This window comes from Clupea harengus, chromosome 1 (genome assembly GCF_900700415.2).
Source record: "Clupea harengus chromosome 1, Ch_v2.0.2, whole genome shotgun sequence".
Classification (NCBI taxonomy): Eukaryota; Metazoa; Chordata; class Actinopteri; order Clupeiformes; family Clupeidae; genus Clupea; species Clupea harengus.
In genome coordinates, this window is record NC_045152.1 from 32,214,683 (window position 1) to 32,234,198 (window position 19,516).

General features: G+C 40.4%; 1 long non-coding RNA gene across 4 annotated transcripts; it reads left to right on the forward strand.

The window, feature by feature from the left end:
* Positions 1-969: 969 nt before the first annotated feature.
* LOC116222464 lies at positions 970-17,518 on the forward strand. 4 transcript variants are annotated; one of them, XR_006152632.1, is made up of 4 exons: positions 970-1,576; positions 5,392-5,469; positions 6,055-6,122; positions 6,457-7,733. It is a non-coding gene; the product is annotated as an uncharacterized LOC116222464 (long non-coding RNA). The 4 variants fall into 4 exon arrangements; XR_006152630.1 differs by lacking the exon at positions 970-1,576 and adding an exon at positions 17,437-17,518 and having other exon boundaries at positions 5,280-5,469; positions 6,457-7,830; XR_006152629.1 differs by lacking the exon at positions 970-1,576 and having other exon boundaries at positions 5,280-5,469; positions 6,457-7,111; positions 7,198-7,733.
* Positions 17,519-19,516: the final 1,998 nt, after the last annotated feature.

Consider the following 19,516-nt stretch of genomic DNA (forward strand, 5'->3'; position numbering starts at 1 on the left):
TCATGGTTTTCATAATTTTTAGGGGGAAATCGTCAGTAGCAATCTATAACAAAATTATATGCTTATCGTACATACACTATAGAAACTATAAAAAAACGATTCAATTAAATGAATAATTTCTTATTTTCTTTGTTATTTTTGTCATATACAGATATGCAATGATGATTGCTGGGTAATATGTATCTTGTTGTCCAATGTCAAGTCTCTATTTGATCATGTGATGAGACAATACGATATAGCTAGTTTAGGCGCAGAATCTGAAAGTCAAGACCTACAAGCAGGCACAGTAGGCTACACCTGCCGAACGACGCCTTTCAAACATAAAAGTGGTGATGCATGATTTGATTTTTCAATGGACAGGATAGCCAGCCCATTCAGCCTCTCCTGCCCCATGCTGCCCCTCAGGTAGGTCTTAATCAGTTTCAATTTGGAAAAGAATCACTCGGCTGTTGCTCTGTCACATGTAATGTCAGAAACAATAGCAGGGCAGTGCACACCTCACCGAAGGTGGATGTTACGGAGTAAACTTTGACCTGTTTACTTTCCCAATACAATAGCCAAAGTATCTAATTCGACCGTAAAATCCAACACATTGGTTGTGTTTGTGTGTGCGTGTGCGTGTTTTGCGGGCGCACACATTTTTTTTCGCGGAGGGGGGGGGGGCCTTCAACATGTCCAGGCCCAGGGGCCCGTGGTTTCTTAATCCGTCCATGGGCCCAGTCAGTACACAGCGCGTTGCCCAGTCAATACACGACGCGCTGTCCAGTCAGTACACGGCGCGCTGCCCACTCAATGCATCGCACGTATCGACCAGTCAGTGGCCTACTTGGAAAAATACTCATACACTTAACATTATTTTGGATTGGATCCACCAATTTGCCTGGATGGACACATGGAATAAAATGATACTGGCTATTGTAACACTCCAAGGTAGGTATAGTTTGCTAGATGAATATGCTTAACTCTGGGCTAGTGTAGGGGTACACTCAGAGTGTGGACATATTTCTGTATGCCGCCCCTGCGATTACGTTGGGACGTCAATCATAAGTTCCACAACATATAGCACCACAGAACTTGGCCGTAGGTTCAGCCAATCAGTGCCTGGAAAGGTGGTGCACTGGCTAATGGAGAGAGAGGAGGGGGCGGGACAAGCGGCAGACGGAGAATGACGAGAGAGAAGATGGCGGCGCTCGTAGAGCTCCCACGTTATTGTGAGTGAATAACAGAAAGATAAGTCAGTTAATTGTAAGTTTAGCGCTAAGTTTATTAAGTTTGTTAGTGTCCGTGTTACGGAATAATTACGGTTGAAGTGAAGAAGGAGTCTACACCACCAGCACTGAAGATCACCCGGTGTCGCTGTCAAAAAGTATAGCACGTTGTAGTGTGAGGCGGAATGTCCTCGCTAGTTAGTGAAGTGTTAAACATTTAGAAACAAGCTCGTCGCCAACGTCGAAGGCTTCACCAGGCCAGGGAACTTGGACAGCTAGCCGTTTCGCCACTACAGCCCTTGATGTGCCCGCAGCTCACTTGCCCTCTCTCCCTCCCTCTCCCACGCCACTGACAGATGGTGTGGTTCGTGAGTATTACCCTGCCACATGTGACTCCACATTGTCAACGAGCAGCAAAGTGTCCGGGACGGTAATGTCCGATTTGGGAACAGTTCAATACACTTTGAGGACCGTGGCACGACCATTTTGAACTGAACGTGCAAAACAGTGAACTGCAGTGAACATCATACTGAATGTGGAAAACATTGGACTTTGATTGTGAAATATGTTTATTGTGCAAAACGATCTTCTGTTATGGGTTTGAATGATGTAATTGTATGTCTTTGCATTTAATTAGGAGTAAGGCTGGGTTGCACCAACATGGATTAACTCTTAAACTAGGTTTAAACCAGGTTTGTCTTTTAATCCAGTTGCACCAAACTTTAAACCTAGTTTAACCTTAGTTTACAAATCTGTTGCACCAGTCATTTTAAACCTAGTCTAAACCTGGATTAGCATTTATTTTTAAACCACCCCTGGAGGAGGTTTATCTCTGTTTTATTGACAACAAATTATAGCCTACTTTCGTCATTTTTGTCACGTTATTGCTGCAACTAACGGCGTTGGACAGAGTGATAACTTACTTGGGGTGACAGCAATTATTGTAACCTGCTATTCATAATATTTACACCCTATTTACCTGTTCACAGTCACAGCAGTACATAATCAACACAACGATTATAAGCTAGCGACGTCATCTAGTTCGTAGTAACTTACTTGCAGCTTCTGTGGCTGTACTGTCATTTAATACGCCGTCATCGTCGTAGGGGTTGGGGAGGGGGAAATCTGCTGCAGGATCATATCTATTATCTTCTTTGACAGAGGATCCGTAGTCATTGGTGGTGGTCCTCTGCCAGTTTGAAATTGACCGCCGCATCTTTTTTGGCTTTAGCCTTGAGGTTTCTCCAGTAGGCTTTCAGTTGTGCCCTGTCCCTCGTCTCTTTGATACGGATAGAGCCATTGAAGCGCTCAGCTAACTGGACCCAGTTCCTCTCCTTCTTCTCTAGTGTACTGCTGTCAGTCCTCATATCCTCAATTGTAACCCCAAACTCCTCCATCAACTTGGTCAGCAACATCTTTTCAAATGTTGAAAAGTTTGACCCTTTTTGACGTGGCATAATAGCTAGCTAGCTGGCTAAAGTAACTGTGTTTATTAGCTATAGCCGCTGTAGGCTAAACGGTAACTAACGGTATCAGTAACGGCATTTATTCAACAAGCAGCTAGTTTAGGAAAAAGAGCGGATGCATTTATTTAGGGCTATTTAGTTCCGTATTTGTTAAACATACATTGTGAATTTGTTTACATTTCGTCGGAATCCATCATGGCGGACATTGAACATAAACTAATCCTGTTTTAACCCAGGTTTAAACTAGTTTAACTAATCCAGGGTTAAAATTAAGATGTGCAACACAACTCTGATTAATTATAAACCAGTTTAAACCTGGATTTACTAAACCTAGATTAACTCTAAACCAGGATTAATTTAATCCATGTTGGTGCAACCCAGTGTTAAACTTGACTTGGAGTATATTGCATTTGTGTACATACCGTATGTTGCTAGGGTTATTAACACACAGTGGATTCAGTGTATGTTGGCACGGGGCATTGGTATTTTGTGTTCTGGTTATTGTGCCCTTTTCAGTTAGACGAACTCACCGGTGAGTAGGACAGGTGTGTCTGTCAGAGTATTGTCATGAGCAGGGTGGGAAGTGTTTCAGGGTGAAATTATTGTTCTAAACTAATTAAATAATACATTTAATGTAACTTTTTCCTATGGTTAGTTCCACCTGTTACACTAGTATCAGATGGTTATACTGTACGTACGGTATAACTACAAAGCCTTAAAGAATCTGTCAAAGTCACTGTCATCTTCAGCCTACATGAGTAGTAAATAGGGATTATAGGGATTATTATGTAATAATACTATGGTAGTATTTAGTATTAGTGCCCCAGGTGAAAGGTTAAGTACATTACATTTAAGTGTACTAAGTATACTTTTTTGTACTTAACTTTCCACTATTGGTTAGTACACTCAAAGTGTATTAGATAAATATACTTTAAATACATGTGCTGAATTGAAATACACTATTTTTGTATATTAAAGTGTAACTTAGGTGTACATTGTACCCTGGGTCTTATCTTGGCTCTGGGGCCCCTGGCTGCTGCTTCTAGCAGCAGAATCATCAATCTAGATAACATATTAACATTGTTTATAATGTAAGTGTTGTGTGTAACAAGGTGATAGCATAACAAGCTACCTGGTTAACTTAAGTTATTAGAAATGATAAGATTTCCCTCTTTACAACTACCACCATGGATAGCTTGCTCATCGATTGTAAGCAAGTAACTACGGCTAACATGTTAAATAAATAATCTCGATGATGACAACAGCGCCAGCTTGCTTATTTTACCAGATCATAACGGTCTCAATTTTGGACATATACCTACCTAACGTTAGCTAGGCTAGCTTGTAGGGAACGAACGTTACCTCATCTGTGAAAAGCAAGCTAACATTGACCAAGTCAACAACTTACCTTCTTATCACTGTCAACAGTCGGTGGTTTCCCAAATAAGATTTTTGCATATTTTGATGCACCTTCCTCCAGACATCTTTTTTTTTTCTCCCTGCCACCTTTGCGTTTTGGTGCCGATGACATGCTCTCACTCTCAAAAACAACTTTGTCTGCTAGCGAGTGACGCAAGTGTTGAGTAGGCAAGGCAACTTTTTTATTTTTTATTTATTTATGGAAGTCAATGTGCTTTACATATACAATAACAGGAAAGGCCACAAATAATTAAAATAAATGAAATAAAATGTAGGCTAGAGTGATTGACTGTTGCGTGCCCTGGCGGGGCGTGTATGTATGCAAATCCAAATTTAAGAATCCTCATCCTCAATCCGCACAGCTTAGAACACTTTGGCTGTGTAAGAACCCATTTTCAGGCGTTCATTAATAAGGTGGAGATCTTTGCTTACGTTAAACTTCCGTAGTCCGTAAGAACACATTTCAGAAGACACTTCAGAATTTTTTCGAAAAATAGGCACCATGAGTGTGAATACAGATCGCGAGGAGGAGTATAAAACTCAGTCAGTGCTATTACTTCAGTACATTTCTTAAAGCAAACTATACGTGTTCTGTGTACTAGGCAATCTGTAAATTCGACCGGCAATTTCAAAGGGTGGGCGGATTGGAGAAAACAGTGGGCTGGTATTTTGGACAATCCCAACCCCGTCGGCCCACCGGGGATTCCCCCGGTATCCCCGATGGCCAGTCCGCTCCTGGTCACACGGCGAAACCGTGAGAGTTGGTAGCTCTGGTGTTTCACAGTTTGCTTCTTGCACTAACACTGAATAATTTTTCATGTGATGACTTATTTTGCTTTTGTAAGCCAATACTTTCAAGATCAGTCAATAAATATTGTTGGTTTTGACTTATGTTACCCCTTCTTTATGTTGTTACTGGACATATCATGTGTCCTGTTAAGCTATGTTACATCATACAACATTTGAGACACGTGGATAATGAAAAAGTGGGATAATTTAATGTGGAGCTGTCATGGACAGAAAGTTCCGGCTAGCGAGAAGTTCCGGATGACGCAACAGACATTCCGATCAGCTGTTTATCAAAGAATCTTGGCGTCGTTGCTATGATGGTTGCTATGAGCTCGCGGTTGATAGGAGTCGCGAGAAGCTGTCATTTACCTCAGGAACACACAAGCGGACAGAGACGGAGACAGCGACAATTTCAATTACATTTCTTTATTAAATTCTAATCTTCATTATCCTATTTGCCTACTTTGTGAAAATGGTATCGTTTGATAATATTTTATTTTATCTTGTAGGTAGCAAGTACAAGCCAGGGACGGAAGAGTCTGCCAAAAGAGCTATTAGAAAAGCTGCAAAAACCTACTGTGTCCAAGGTAGGCCAGCAATTAGCTGCTTGTGTGTCATAAGTGATCGTTTGTCTTTAGTACTTGATTGTTAGCTTACATTTTTACATGAAATACCGACGTGGTTCTTAAAGGTTGTTATGAACAGAAAGGTTAATTGTTATTACTTCGGGAAGATCCAGAGCAGAGATGGTTAAAGCTAGCTGTCTTTGAACATTGTTTGGCACTACTTCAATTACTTTTAATATGCATTTGAACTGCTCGGCTAATAAGAAAACATCACAAAGTATATCAAAACATCCGCGGTTATATTTAATTGCTGTGTTTTACAAGTTGAGAAGGCATGTAGCGATTCCCCACCGCTAGTTATCAGTAGCACCTAGCTACATTTACCTCAGAGTGTCAAGAGTAGAGTTCAGCTAACTGATAGAGCCCTAGCTCAGTGCTAGCAAAGTGTTTGAAATGGCACTAGTGCTACCGGACTATTTGGTCGACGACAACGGCCAGCAAGCTTGACTTCTTAAAGAAATTATGTTATGAAGTAGTTTTGACAGACAGTAGGACCTTGATGTCGATTTACGGACACGTTGGGAAACAATTTGTTTTCATTCACAGGTGATGGGTTGTACCACCAAGGCGATGAGTCCTGTCTGAGGAGAGTGGTGATGACGGAAGAAGAGAAGGTTAGAGTTATTTACGAAGATGAATGTTGCTTCGTTGATGGTGACCACTAAGTGGCACCTGTATCATGTATAAATTCTCGTTTGTAATAAACCAGACTAGCTGAAGTGATAGAACGAGCTACAAGTGTTTCCTTGTTGCTCTGTGTGTGTGTGTGCCTGTGAATGGTTACATATAGGTAAAACATAGAGGCAACAGTTTAGTCTGTTTCCCAAAACTGAAAGACTGTAGCCACAGTGTGTGTGTTTTTGGTAGACTAAACATCTCTGTGTAACATTCACTGTTATTTAAAAACCTTTGACTTTGTGTCTCTTTCTCTGAAACAATTACTTGCAGGTGTTGATCTCATCGGACCCATGAAGGCGTCAAGAAAGGGGAAAAACACCTATTGCCTCACAGCGACTGACTATTTCACCAAGTGGGTAGAGGCTATTCCCATCAAGAGGAAGGCAGCCGTGTTGACTGCGGAGGTAAGGCTATGATGGATATTTTGTGAATTATGGTGATGTAGTGATTTCTTATACCACTGCTTGGTTGAATAAGTGTGATAATGGAATTCAAAATGTTTGAATATCAAAAGTTAATGCACTATGAGGTGTAACAGTCATTAGCTTTCCATATTCGAACGTCGTGACATCCAGTATCATGCTGCCTAAACTGGAATGTATCTTTACATCCTTGCATGGTACAGTACCTCTAGTATGAATCATTAGAATAGGTTTAATTATTAGTTATGGCCTCATTTAAATTGTTTAAATAGTTTTACGTGTTAATCATAACATCATTAACACTAACCCACACACCTGGCCTTCCAGACAGCACTTCACTACATATAGGAGGAATTAGGGTGGTGTTGCTAAAATGTTGAGTAATGCATTATTAGATTTTCTGTTTTTCATTAAAAAAAAACCCCTCTCTATGGCCTGTACCTTGACGTTGGTGAGAGGGCTTTCTACTAAAACAGGCCTTAAAAACAACATGCCACATCCATGTAGCTGAGTGCACATCTACTGTTTTTGTGATAGTCATCAGGCCTTCTCTGTTACTCACTGCCTTTCTCTGTGTCTGCTCCCCTAGGTTTCAGGTGTGTTCGTTGGCGGGACTGTCACTTAACAGCTGATCGACTACACCGGCGCCAAGGAGCTGCTCCTGTGACCCGAGTCCCTTTTCATGACATATTCCACATGCACACAGCACATTCCACACATTACAACTACTGATCACTTGTTTGGGGAAATACATTATTAAATAGTTATTACTATCAAGTGCTGGTTAAGTGTTGCTTACCTATGTATGCTTAAGAGTTTTCAATTGGTAGAACATATTTTAGTTAAATTATGATGTCAAGTAATGGTGGTGCACACACCATAAAACAAGTCAAAGTGACATCTGAAGAGTGCAGCCAGGAACTCTTTCTTTATCATGGGATTTAATGATGGAAAAACGTTCCATTGAAATGGCCAAATGACATTGGGTAAATGTATTGTGATATTTACTATCGTGTAACTTAATTTCTGCACATGCAAAAAATTGCATCCTGTATAAAATATTATGTTCCTGTATGTTCTGTCTTTCGCAATTGCATAAACAATAAAACATTGGGTGGTGTGAAATAGTTGCAACGAGTTTTCCAAACACGTTTAGAGAAGTAGATTAGACCTTTGTTAGCATTTCTGTAAAGACGGGAGGAGTTTCCCATCTGCACAATAGGTAAGTGTCTGCGTCCGTGTTCGCTGGTGTGAAAGATCGTGATAACTGAAAAACCGTGTCTAAACCGAATCTATTACAGTAGGCATTTTCTACATCAGAGTTTAAAATAAAAACAAATGTCTCGTCATTCAAAGTGAAACTGAATTGTCGCCCTATAATGTCCTGTCAGTCTATATTTTGTTGTGCGGTGCCCCGACATAAAGTTTAAGAACAACTGCGATAGCTTTGTGTTCACAGTCAAACTAGTCTTTAACGGGGAAGTCCGCGATCCAAATTAAGTTCCAGATGTCCAAAGTGAGCTTTAAATCAACAGAATCAGTGATATTAAGTTATTTAGCTAATCGTATGTATCGCCGTAATTCCCTAGTAATGTTCGGTGTGACATGAAGATTCTATATCATTCACGTGCAAAAGCAAAACAGCTGATCAGAACGTCTCTGTTGCGTCATCCGGAACTTCTGGCTAGCCGGAACTTTCTGTCCATGACAGAGCCACATCATGTTTGCTTATGAAGGCTCCTGGATGCAACTTTCTTCCATAGCTTTCCACCTGTAACTTGCTACTCTAGTTATGTAGCAAGAGGGGACATATTACTGTTGTGTGCTGCCAATAGTGGACAAAAAGCTATTGCTGTATGAGTTAATCAGCTAACTTAATGTACCTACAGATGCTACCTTAATGTACCTACGGGTGCTCTTTATAGAATAAGATCTTGTTTTACTTTTGAAAACCGAATGGAAATAGTGCAATCAACAATTTTGTCAGTTCTTGACTATGGTGACATTGTTTACATGTATGCTGCACCCTCTACCTTAAAACTCCTGGACTCTGTTTACCATAGTGCTATTCGCTTTGTTACAGGAGACGCTTTCAGGACCCACCACTGTAACTTATACAAGAATGTTGGTTGGTCCCCTCTAGCAGACAGGAGGGAAAAACACTGCCTTTTATTTGTTTATAAAGCCTTAGTGGGAAAACTGCCTAATTATCTCATGTCACTTTTAAAATTAAAATCCATCTGTCATTGGGTTACCATGGAGACGGCGCCTCGGTGTTAAGCCCGAATTATAGATCTGCGTCGGTGTCCGTCCGGACACATAGCCACGCCTTGGCAACACCCTTCCCCGTGGTGGAACGCCCATCCGAGCCCTTCGGAGAGCTGGACGGACACCGACATGCACCTCTCGATTTTTGTAACTTTTTCGGATACGAACGGATAGCGACGGATACCCCCTTGGCTGTGATTGGTCCGCTAACGAAATCATTTCCTAACGACATCATTTCCGGAATCTCACATTTCCTGTTTCATTCCCTATCTGTTCCTATTCTGTTATAGCAGTGTTAATTTTGGCAGTTATTTTAGATTTAGTCTTAGTCTTTAGACGAAAATGCATATTAGTTTTAGTCACTTTTAGTCATTTTTATCCTGCTTAGTTTTAGTCTAGTTTTCGTCGACGAAAACTCAGAACATTTTAGTCTAGTTTTAGTCGACGAAGTCTCATTACATTTTAGTCTAGTTTTAGTCAGATTAAACTAAAAATTAAGTCCATCTTATAGTCACATTAAACTCCTTTCCATCCCTTCTCAGGCCCGGGGACCCCTTGTGTTGTGTCTACAACTGCATAATAGTCAAGCTTGCAGTACGTAAACTGTGGATGCAATTAGTCTCTAAGATACAGGTCTCCTATGCCTACAGCTGAATTCCAATTAATTCAATGTAAATAATAATTTTAAGGCAATACTTAATTAACAGTATTATCATTAAAATATAAGAGAATATCAAGTCTAGATTTTGAAGATTCAAATGATCTGATAACACAATACAACTACTATGCCTACCTGGCCTTAGTTAAATCAACCACATATCCTCCATATGAATTGCTGTGCAATCTGATAACCAACATACAGTATTTAGCTAGACGGATAGTTTGAGAGTTGAAAGTAGTGCTAATAACAATTGCATAAATAGACAAGGATATGTAAACCAATCACATATTCATTTATTTTTTCTTGATTAATGTCATGCGTTGCCTGTCCTATAGTCCATTCTGCAATGTGTTTACTAGCTAGTTATCGATAGCTAGTATAACTTAGCTATGCTACCTCATAGTTAGCCAACGTTAGCTAGCTAAAAGTTTTGGAACTCATTTGCCAAGCCAAACGGGAGGTTTCAATCGAAAATGACTAGCTAGTTATCCAAGCTGACACAACCTATACACTCGACTGCCCCTTTGAAGTTAACTTAACGTTGGCTAATATATTCGAATAACTAGTTAACATTAGCTAATTTTACCTTGGCATAAATGGCAGGGTTGTCTTGTGCGCTTTCAGGTGTTCTTCCCATGTATTTTGAAGCCACACGGTTTCTCTCCAGTTATTGCGGTGCATTGTGTTTTATTTTCTGTCAAGTTATAATTTAAGACTGTCCAGATATCTATTCTTATTTGTCTTCCAGTACCGAGTGCTTGAACTTCAGCCATCATAACGTTAAGCCATAGGGTGTCACTTGCATGTCTGGCCATCTCAGGGAGTGGAGGAGGGATAGATACAGGGCAACATTCAACCAATGATGTGCATACAAGTTTAGAAAAAAAAAACAATTGTGACTTAGTCAACCACCAACATTTTCGTCTCGTCTCGTCTCGTCAACGAAAGTTAAAATAGATTTAGTCATAGTTTTTATTTATAAAGATCCGTTTTCGTCACGTCTTAGTCTCGTCTTAGTCACGGGAAAAAGGTCGTTAACGAATATTTTTCGTCATAGTTTTCGTCAACGAAATTAACACTGATGTTGTGCTGGTCCTAGCTCCCCTGCACTCGTTGGGAGTAGAAGGCTTCGGCATCGGCTGGCGTCTCGAACATCAAAGTTTCCTCTCCATAGGTCACTCGTAGGCGCGCAGGGTAGAGAAGCCTGAATTGGATTCCCTTCTGATAGAGAGCCCCTTTGACGTTCTTGAAGGCAGCGCGTTTCTTGGAGAGCCCAGCACTAAGGTCAGGGTAAAATCTCAGTGTATTTCCCTGGTACATTATGTTGTTTTGCCTTGCCCAACGCAGAGCTCGCTCGCGGTCTTGATACCTGTGGAAGCCGACAATGATGGGTCTAGGTGGCTGGCCATTTTTAGGCTTCGGTATCAGAATCCTATGCGCACGGTCCAGTTCAGGCAATGTATTAAATTGGCTCCCCATGACGTCCTTCAGAAGTGTGGAGACGTGTGTCACCATGTCTTTGGTATCGCTAGCCTCTGGCACAAGAGATTCGCCCTCCTTGATCGGTTCTCCATATCCTCCATGCGTTTAACCAACGTAGCATTCATAGCTTGTAGGTCAGTGATGGCTTTCTCAGCTTTAGCCAGGGCTTCAAAGTTGTCGCCTGTGGTTATCTCCACCGAAGTTACTCATTTTCCCAGTGTGTCCATAGTTTCATGAAAAGTCGCTATAGATGCCTGCATAGGCGCCAGACACGATTCAATCAATTCGGCCATGTCCTCTTTGAAATATTCGCGTTGCTTTACCATTTCTTTAGCCAACATCATGGCAAGGTCATCAGTGCTAGCAGCAGTCGCCATGCTAGCTACCTTGCTACTTAGCGTAGACCTTTTAGTTTCTGAGTCTTTGTTCTTCTGAGTAGACGGCATGTTCCGGTAGCAAAAGAAAAAAAAAGATGACAAATGAAAAATATATGTTATAAAAACCGTTAACTTGACGCAAAATTGAATTAAAGGAGGAGTTTTAAGGTAAATGTGATCAGATTATCAGGAGACTCTCGTTCGCACGCAGGGGCGGCCCTAGCACATTTGGCGCTCTAGGCGAGCTTCACTCCTGGCACCCCCCAAATAATTGTATTTTTTTCCCCCACGAAAACGGAATTGCAACTTTCAAACGCTATTTTGCCCTGTAAGACTGCATTTCTTTCACATAAACACAACAACGATCGCAAAGATGAACAAACATTAATTCAAGAACATATCACTGAGTATGAAATTGGATGCATGGAGCATGCCGACGAAAATGTGGAAAACTATCAAATATGACAACCATCAGATAAATTGCCTAAATGTGCACAGTAATTGAAAATATATTTGTAAATTTCCATAAAATAGTTGGCCAAATATTGTAATCAAAAATATTTTTTTTTTATGTGCAAAATTAATGAACCAAGAAGCAAGCATACCAAAGGAAATAGATAAATCTGTGTGAAACTTAAGTACCAATTCCTGTGATATAAATATTAAAACTTTGCAAATTGCTCAAATGAAATAATGAGATTTACAGTGTTTTGAGATGTGATTATGAGGAAGGAACTAGACTTGCTTTTATGATCATCCATTCATCCCCCATGTGGTTTCTTCTGGAAGTATTTCTCCATCTATATATATATCATTACCATGAAAGTGTCCTTTTTAATGCTGTAGGGAGGTCTCATTATCATGGAAGTGTCCTTGATCATCTATTTCCACTAGCCTTGATAGAAAACAGCCAAAACAAGTTCGGTCATATGTCTGTTATCAACATGTGTTTCATTGAAACAATGTGATTGCATGTGTGATACGTGTTGAGCTTGTAATAAAAGGGGGCTTAGGCCCACAGGACTTTGGATTTGTTACTTGAACCTTGTGTTGCTTGTAGCTTTCCCCAGTGCTGTGAATAAAGCTGCAGTCTCACACCTGTCTTGCCTGAGAGTTTCTATCACATTACAGTGTCATTGTACATTGTACCAGGAAGTCTCATTTTGCATATTGCACAGAATGGGTATATAATACCTTCAGAAAATAAAACTTCATGGGACTGAGAACATCCAGTAATGAAAACAGTCATGTTACAGTTGATGAAAATTCACACGTTTCCTTTAAATTAACTAGGAAGCATGTAAAAGTGAACAAGCTCATGTCACAAGCGAAACGGTAAGACACTTCCACTTTCGATTTGAGAAGGGAAGAGGGGCAGGTGTCGAGAACAACTAATCTACGCTACTACTGAGCATTTTCGGTATAGTTTGCTAGATGAATAGGCTTAACTCTGGGCTAGTATCAGATGGTTATACGTATAACTACAGAACATTCAGGAATGAATATCCACACAATCATGGACGGATTAAGAAACCACAGGCCCCTGGGCCTGGACATGTTGAAGGCCCCCCCCCCGCGAAAAAAAATGTGTGCGCCCGCAAAACACACACGCACACACAAACACAACCAATGTGTTGGATTTTACGGTCGAATTAGATACTTTGGCTATTGTATTGGGAAAGTAAACAGGTCAAAGTTTACTCCGTAACATCCACCTTCGGTGAGGTGTGCACTGCCCTGCTATTGTTTCTGACATTACATGTGACAGAGCAACAGCCGAGTGATTCTTTTCCAAATTGAAACTGATTAAGACCTACCTGAGGGGCAGCATGGGGCAGGAGAGGCTGAATGGGCTGGCTATCCTGTCCATTGAAAAATCAAATCATGCATCACCACTTTTATGTTTGAAAGGCGTCGTTCGGCAGGTGTAGCCTACTGTGCCTGCTTGTAGGTCTTGACTTTCAGATTCTGCGCCTAAACTAGCTATATCGTATTGTCTCATCACATGATCAAATAGAGACTTGACATTGGACAACAAGATACAAATTACCCAGCAATCATCATTGCATATCTGTATATGACAAAAATAACAAAGAAAATAAGAAATTATTCATTTAATTGAATCGTTTTTTTATAGTTTCTATAGTGTATGTACGATAAGCATATCATTTTGTTATAGATTGCTACTGACGATTTCCCCCTAAAAATGATGAAAACCATGACAGAGACAGGTTTGCCATTTTGAGGGGATAAATACTATAAGGTATCTCTGGTAATCCCATATAAGTCATGCTTGATCACTGTCGCAATAAGCTAGCATTTTCTAACACAGCACAGGTACACTCAATTAAAACCATTAGCAAATGAAAAAAATACACCTTTTTCAACCACAAATAAGAGATACATAACAGCGACTTCACACAGAGGCTCTGTCCTAGGGGCCCCCTGAGCTCATGGGCCCCTGGGCCTGGGCCCGGTAGGCCCGTTCGTTAATCCATCCCTGCACACAATAAAGAAACTGGAATCAGAGGGTAGAATTAGTATGTAGAAATGAACAGAATAGAACATACGATGGGGTGTGAACATCAGTGGTATCAGTAGTGTTGCATGCTGGGTGTGTGATTGTGTGTGTGTAGGGGTGTTGAAGGTGCATAACAAAACAATACGTTAAGTAACAGAACCTAAACTAACTCTGCTGGCCCGGGTGCATTATAGTCACATGATAATAAAAAACAATATCAGTATACTCATGTGTTATTATGACCTCACTATCTAATCTAGATAACTAACATTGTTTATAATGTTAGTGTTGTGTGTAACACGGTGATTTTAGCATAACAAGCTAGCTGGTTAACTTATTTTGTATTTTGTGTGGGCAGCACGGTGGCTCAGTGCTTAGCACTGTCGCCTCACAGCAAGAAGGCCCTGGGTTCGCATCCCGGTCCTTCCAGGTTGTTCCAGGTCCTTTCTGTGTGGAGTTTGCATGTTCTCCCCGTTCCTGCGTGGGTTTACTCCGGGTACTCCGGTTTCCCCCACCATCATAAAGACATGCATTGCATTGTGTGAATATGAATGAATGTTGGTGGTGGTCGGAGGGGCCGTTGGCGCTGATTGGCAGGGCAGCTGTGGCTACTGAGGTAGCTTACCACCACCGGTATGACTGTGTATGTATGACTTCTGGACTCTGTAAAGCGACTTCGGGTATATAGAGAAGCGCTATATAAAATTGAATTGATTGATTGATTAGAGGAAATTATACGTGTTCTGAGTAGTATGGAAAACAGTTGAAGGTGCCGACGGTGTGAATTGGAGGGCCGGTTAGTGATGGACATTAGCCGGTATTTTGGACCATCCCAACCTCGTCGGCCCACCGGGGATTCCCCCGGTATCCCCGATGGCCAGTCCGCCCCTGTTCTAAGTTACACACTCGCAGAAACACAGAAAAGCCATCTTCCTGTTGACATAAGCACATGATTCATACAAGGAATATATTAATACAAGGCACTTGATTCATATATTCTTAAGTCATTAACAGTGCTGGGAAATTATCTCCATCAATATATGATTTCATTTTGTGCCCGAAACCCCTTGTCCTGAAGCAGGTGTCATGATATCACAAAAGCTTAAAAGTAATTTAAAATAAAAAAAAGACTACAAAAAAGTTTCAATTTAAAACGTATTCTAATGTATTCTTTTATCGATTGAGATTGTGTCCTGAGTTTTTGTCAACACCGTCAGACTTTTTTTTTAATAAAAAAAAAATCAGGAATTATTGTGGGCAACATAAAATTGGAGGACCAACAAGCACAGAGAGAGTCAAGAGAACGCAGGAAGGTCAGCGAGATCTAGATACCCCGCCACAGAGTCAAGATCTAGATACCCCGCCACAGAGTCCTTTAGACATCTAGATACCCCGCCACAGAGTCCTTTAGACATCTAGATACCCCGCCACAGAGTCAAGATCTAGATACCCCGCCACAGAGTCCTTAAGACATCGGTTTTGAGGAGCAGATTACTTAATCTTTCAACATTTTTGGGGGGGTTCAGCTTTGTCAGGTAAGTTAAGTGAGAAAGCTAACTGACTTAAATCTTAAAACTCTAAAACATAGACTCTTATTACTTCAACCAGAAAAACAGAACAAATATTAGACTTCCACAAAGATTAAAGATTACTACGTCCTGAAACTTCAACTTCTAAGACTAGCAAGTCCTCGCTACAATATAAATGTTCGGAGCTAAACACTGATAATAACATCAAAACATCCACAAAGATTACTGCAACACTTCTCAGTAGTGTTACACATTCAAATAAATCTATTCTTTTTCTTCTAGTACCAGAGTCCAGAGTGCTTGAACTTCAGCCATCATCTAACGTTTGTTAGGACGTCTCTTGCATGTCTGGGCATCCCAGGGAGTGGAGGAGGGATACAGAACCGGGCAACATTCAACCAATGATATTAAGAATGTACTGCACTAGGTGCATGCAAGTTTCGAAAAAATAATTAATTCAATTTTGTATTGTCCGTTCGACCCACACTCGACCCATACCCATCACTGTATTGGTTTGAGAAATAGAAGGGGAGCAAAAAACTCTTTCAACTCTTTCAATTTCTCCAACCAATATTTTGAAATAAAAAAATATATTTAACATAAGGGGAAAATTTGGCAAAAATCTAAACAGGCAGGGGTGTTGTCAGAACATGCTATAGATTTTTTTTGCTAGGCGCAGTTTTTGGCGCCCTCCTCTAGGTGGCGCTCTAGGCAACCGCCTTTGTCGCCTATAGGAAGGACCGGCCCTGCCTGGAGGGGTATAGTCTGGCCTAGGCTATTTTACACCCCCGGGGATAGTTTGGCCTAGAACAGTTTATCCCCTGGGGTATACTCTGGCCTGGAGGGGTATAGTATGGCCTAGGCTATTTTACACCCCCGGGTATAGTTTGGCTTAGGACAGTTTATCCCCAGGGTATACTCTGGCCTGTGCCAAAGTATACCCAGGTTTAATCTGGGCGGGGGTTAATTTGGCCTGTTACACCGGTCCTCTCCCCACCTCTTCTCCGCCTCGCTTCCTGTCATAACACTTCACTGTCCTGTCCAAATAAAGGCATTAAAAAGCCCAGAATAAATCTTTAAAAAAAAAAGAAAGACAAAGTTGACAAGTCAGCAAAACAGAGGGACAAGCTGAGAAAGCAACTTGAACTCCGAAAGTGTATTCTAAATAAGACACAAGACTCACCACGGACCCAAACATATAGGTTTTTAAAATATTCAAAATATTTTTTTAGAGAATCAAAACCTGTTTTGTCTCAATAATCACTGAAAGATTAGTCTAAACGGTTGTTATAATTCTATATCCTTTTACCTTGCTCTGCTGGCTGGTAGGCTCAGGCTCTTGTTAACTGTCGTTGAAGCTTTACTTGAAACTGGACGTTTTAGAAATCACTGTATGTCCTTAACTGCTCATTGCATAACAGAAAGATATCTAGCTGAATATCAATAAGTGCTAATTGTATAACAGAAAGAAAGCTGGCTGAATCACTGAATTCACAAAAGAAAAGGAACTCGCATCTAATGTTGCATGTGTGCTCAAAAAGGAATTTATTACAAAACCAAACATAGCATAATTCAGATTTATTTCTTACAATCATTTCATTTTATGACACTACTTGCACTACACACTCCTGCCCCCCAACACCAAATGGTTTTATCTTCCATCTTCAAAGTGTATCCTGTAACAATGCTCATGAAAGAACTCAAGAAAGAACAAAGTCTCCCTTTCTCTTTAATTACTGGCAAGGCCTATAATCTTACTCCTGGAAACATAGGTGGGAGGCACTTATCAGCAGGAACTCCTGGAAGAGAGGGTTGATAAAAGATTGAGAATGAGCCTGTTCCAGATTGTATGATGACGGTGGCTGGATGGATAATGACACACTATGTCCTTGCATGTTCCTTTGGTTAGAGATGAGTTTTTTGGTTAGAGAGTCCATGTCTGAATATAGGAATGAAATTCATTGAATTATTTTTCCCTGTTTCAATGTAGCTCGCCATGGATCTGGAAAACCTATCATTGTAGTGGGGCTCCACCACACATTTGACAAAGAACATGTTGTACCAGACAGAAGATCTACATTCATAGTAAATTGTCTGTTCTATGAAGACAGAGGAATTCTCAGGAACTGTGATCAGAATGCCAAAGCAATTGAGCAAACATCAACGAAACTATAGAAACTCCAGGTATGCACTCATCAGTTGTGTTGGACATTTGTAGAAGTAACATCCCTGTGGCATATAGAGCTAGGAATGTAATGCTACAAGGGAGAAATGTTGACACAACATAACTAAACATTTTCCTCTGCAGAAAAAAGGGTTCAAAGGTTCTCATGAAAAGAAGACTAAAAAACCAGCAAAGGTAAATAATGTATACATAATATTTGGACATTGTCTGTATGTGTGAAGAACATGTAGGAATAATATGGGAGAAGGGAGAAATGTTGACACAACATAACTAAACATTTTCCCCCACAGGAAGAGGAGAACAAGGGTTCTGGCAAAAGGGATAACAATGTTTAAGTACTTTAAAAGGAAATTTAATAAAATGTCATGATTTGTTGCTTGTGCATGAATAAACAAATGCTTTTATGTACTGACAGTCAGCAGCGCTGTTTACATTGGCAGCATTTAAAGGTGAATTGTAATTGTAGTCCAATACAGTGCTCAATCCGTGTTCACTGTGCATGCACAACATTTTGTTGTGTTGCTGTTACTATGGCAACAGTAGAAATGAACAGAAGTTGCATGGGAGGAGAAACTTCAGTGTTGCCGTTTCTGTTAGGGAATTTTTCACCCTTTACCAGGACTGTATTAACCTCAGAATTAAGACTCACACAACCAAGAATATAATAAATAACAGACTTTTACTCTGGCCAAGAGGAGTGCAGTGGTTTCAGACCGCTCTTCAACATACACTGCCCCTATTCTAAAATGGCTGCTTCTTTATTCACAGAAGATGTTCACAGTTCAAAAATGAAGACACTCCCCGTTACTATTTTAACATCTGGTCTTTGGTTCCCAGAGATAAGAATGTTTACCTAAAACCCCCAAACCCAAACTTTAACACAACAATCAAGATGAGTTCACAAAACACATGGCCACTAACTCAGTCTTAACCTAAACATTTCATGACACCTCTGAGTTCCACATCTCCCTTTCTCACAGACTCAGCATTCCTCTCAACAGAACAAAGAAACAGCTGAGACTTCCATTTAACAAACTACAACACATATCATGATAATAATTATATAGCATATTTCTTTCACAGTTTCTAATGTGATTGGCTCTTTATTATACAGGGCAGGACTCACAGTTACAAATACACCTTACCGTTATGGATTCCCTCCTATGTTCCCCATTCATTTTCCTGTCAGTGATTTGTCTCCACTTATAATGTCTGGCTCAAATATCAGCAATGTTTCACGGGAAAATGTGGACCATTGTAGTCCAGGCCACACTTGACAGCAGGTGTCATAGTTTCTGTTTTTGTTCCGACTTCCTGTTTAATTCATTAAGTGGTACAGTGTTATACAAACAAGAATAAGAGACATTTCAAGACAAATGTAAGACCTTAATTATTGAGTATATGTTGTTTAGAAAGGCTTGAAGAAACGTTTAATTCTTGATTCCTAGCTAGGCTTGGTCAATACTTGCTTGTAGTATTTGCTCACGCAGCCTCCTGTAGAAAGGTTGAGTTCAGTTAATCATGTTTTTTTTGGGAAGGAAAGACGTGTTTTGCATTTTACACAAAGACACTTTGGGGTGAACTAGATCTGCAGACATGAATTGACACTGAATTTTCTTTTAAAAGATGACTGAGCAAGAGGAGTTGGAGATGTATTCATGCAATGCCTCACTACATCCACTATTTGTCCCCTTTTCCATAGAGCACTGAGAAGGTGGAGGAGGTCAACCCAAATACTGCAAACACAAGGGGAGCCCCAAAGCAACAAAGAAGAAAAAATACCAAAATGTGTTCAATCTTATAATGCTATCTTAGCTTTTGCATAAGAAAGTTCACTGTACATACAAAATGTTGTTTTTGCTACTATGATGTAGTTGGGAGCAAT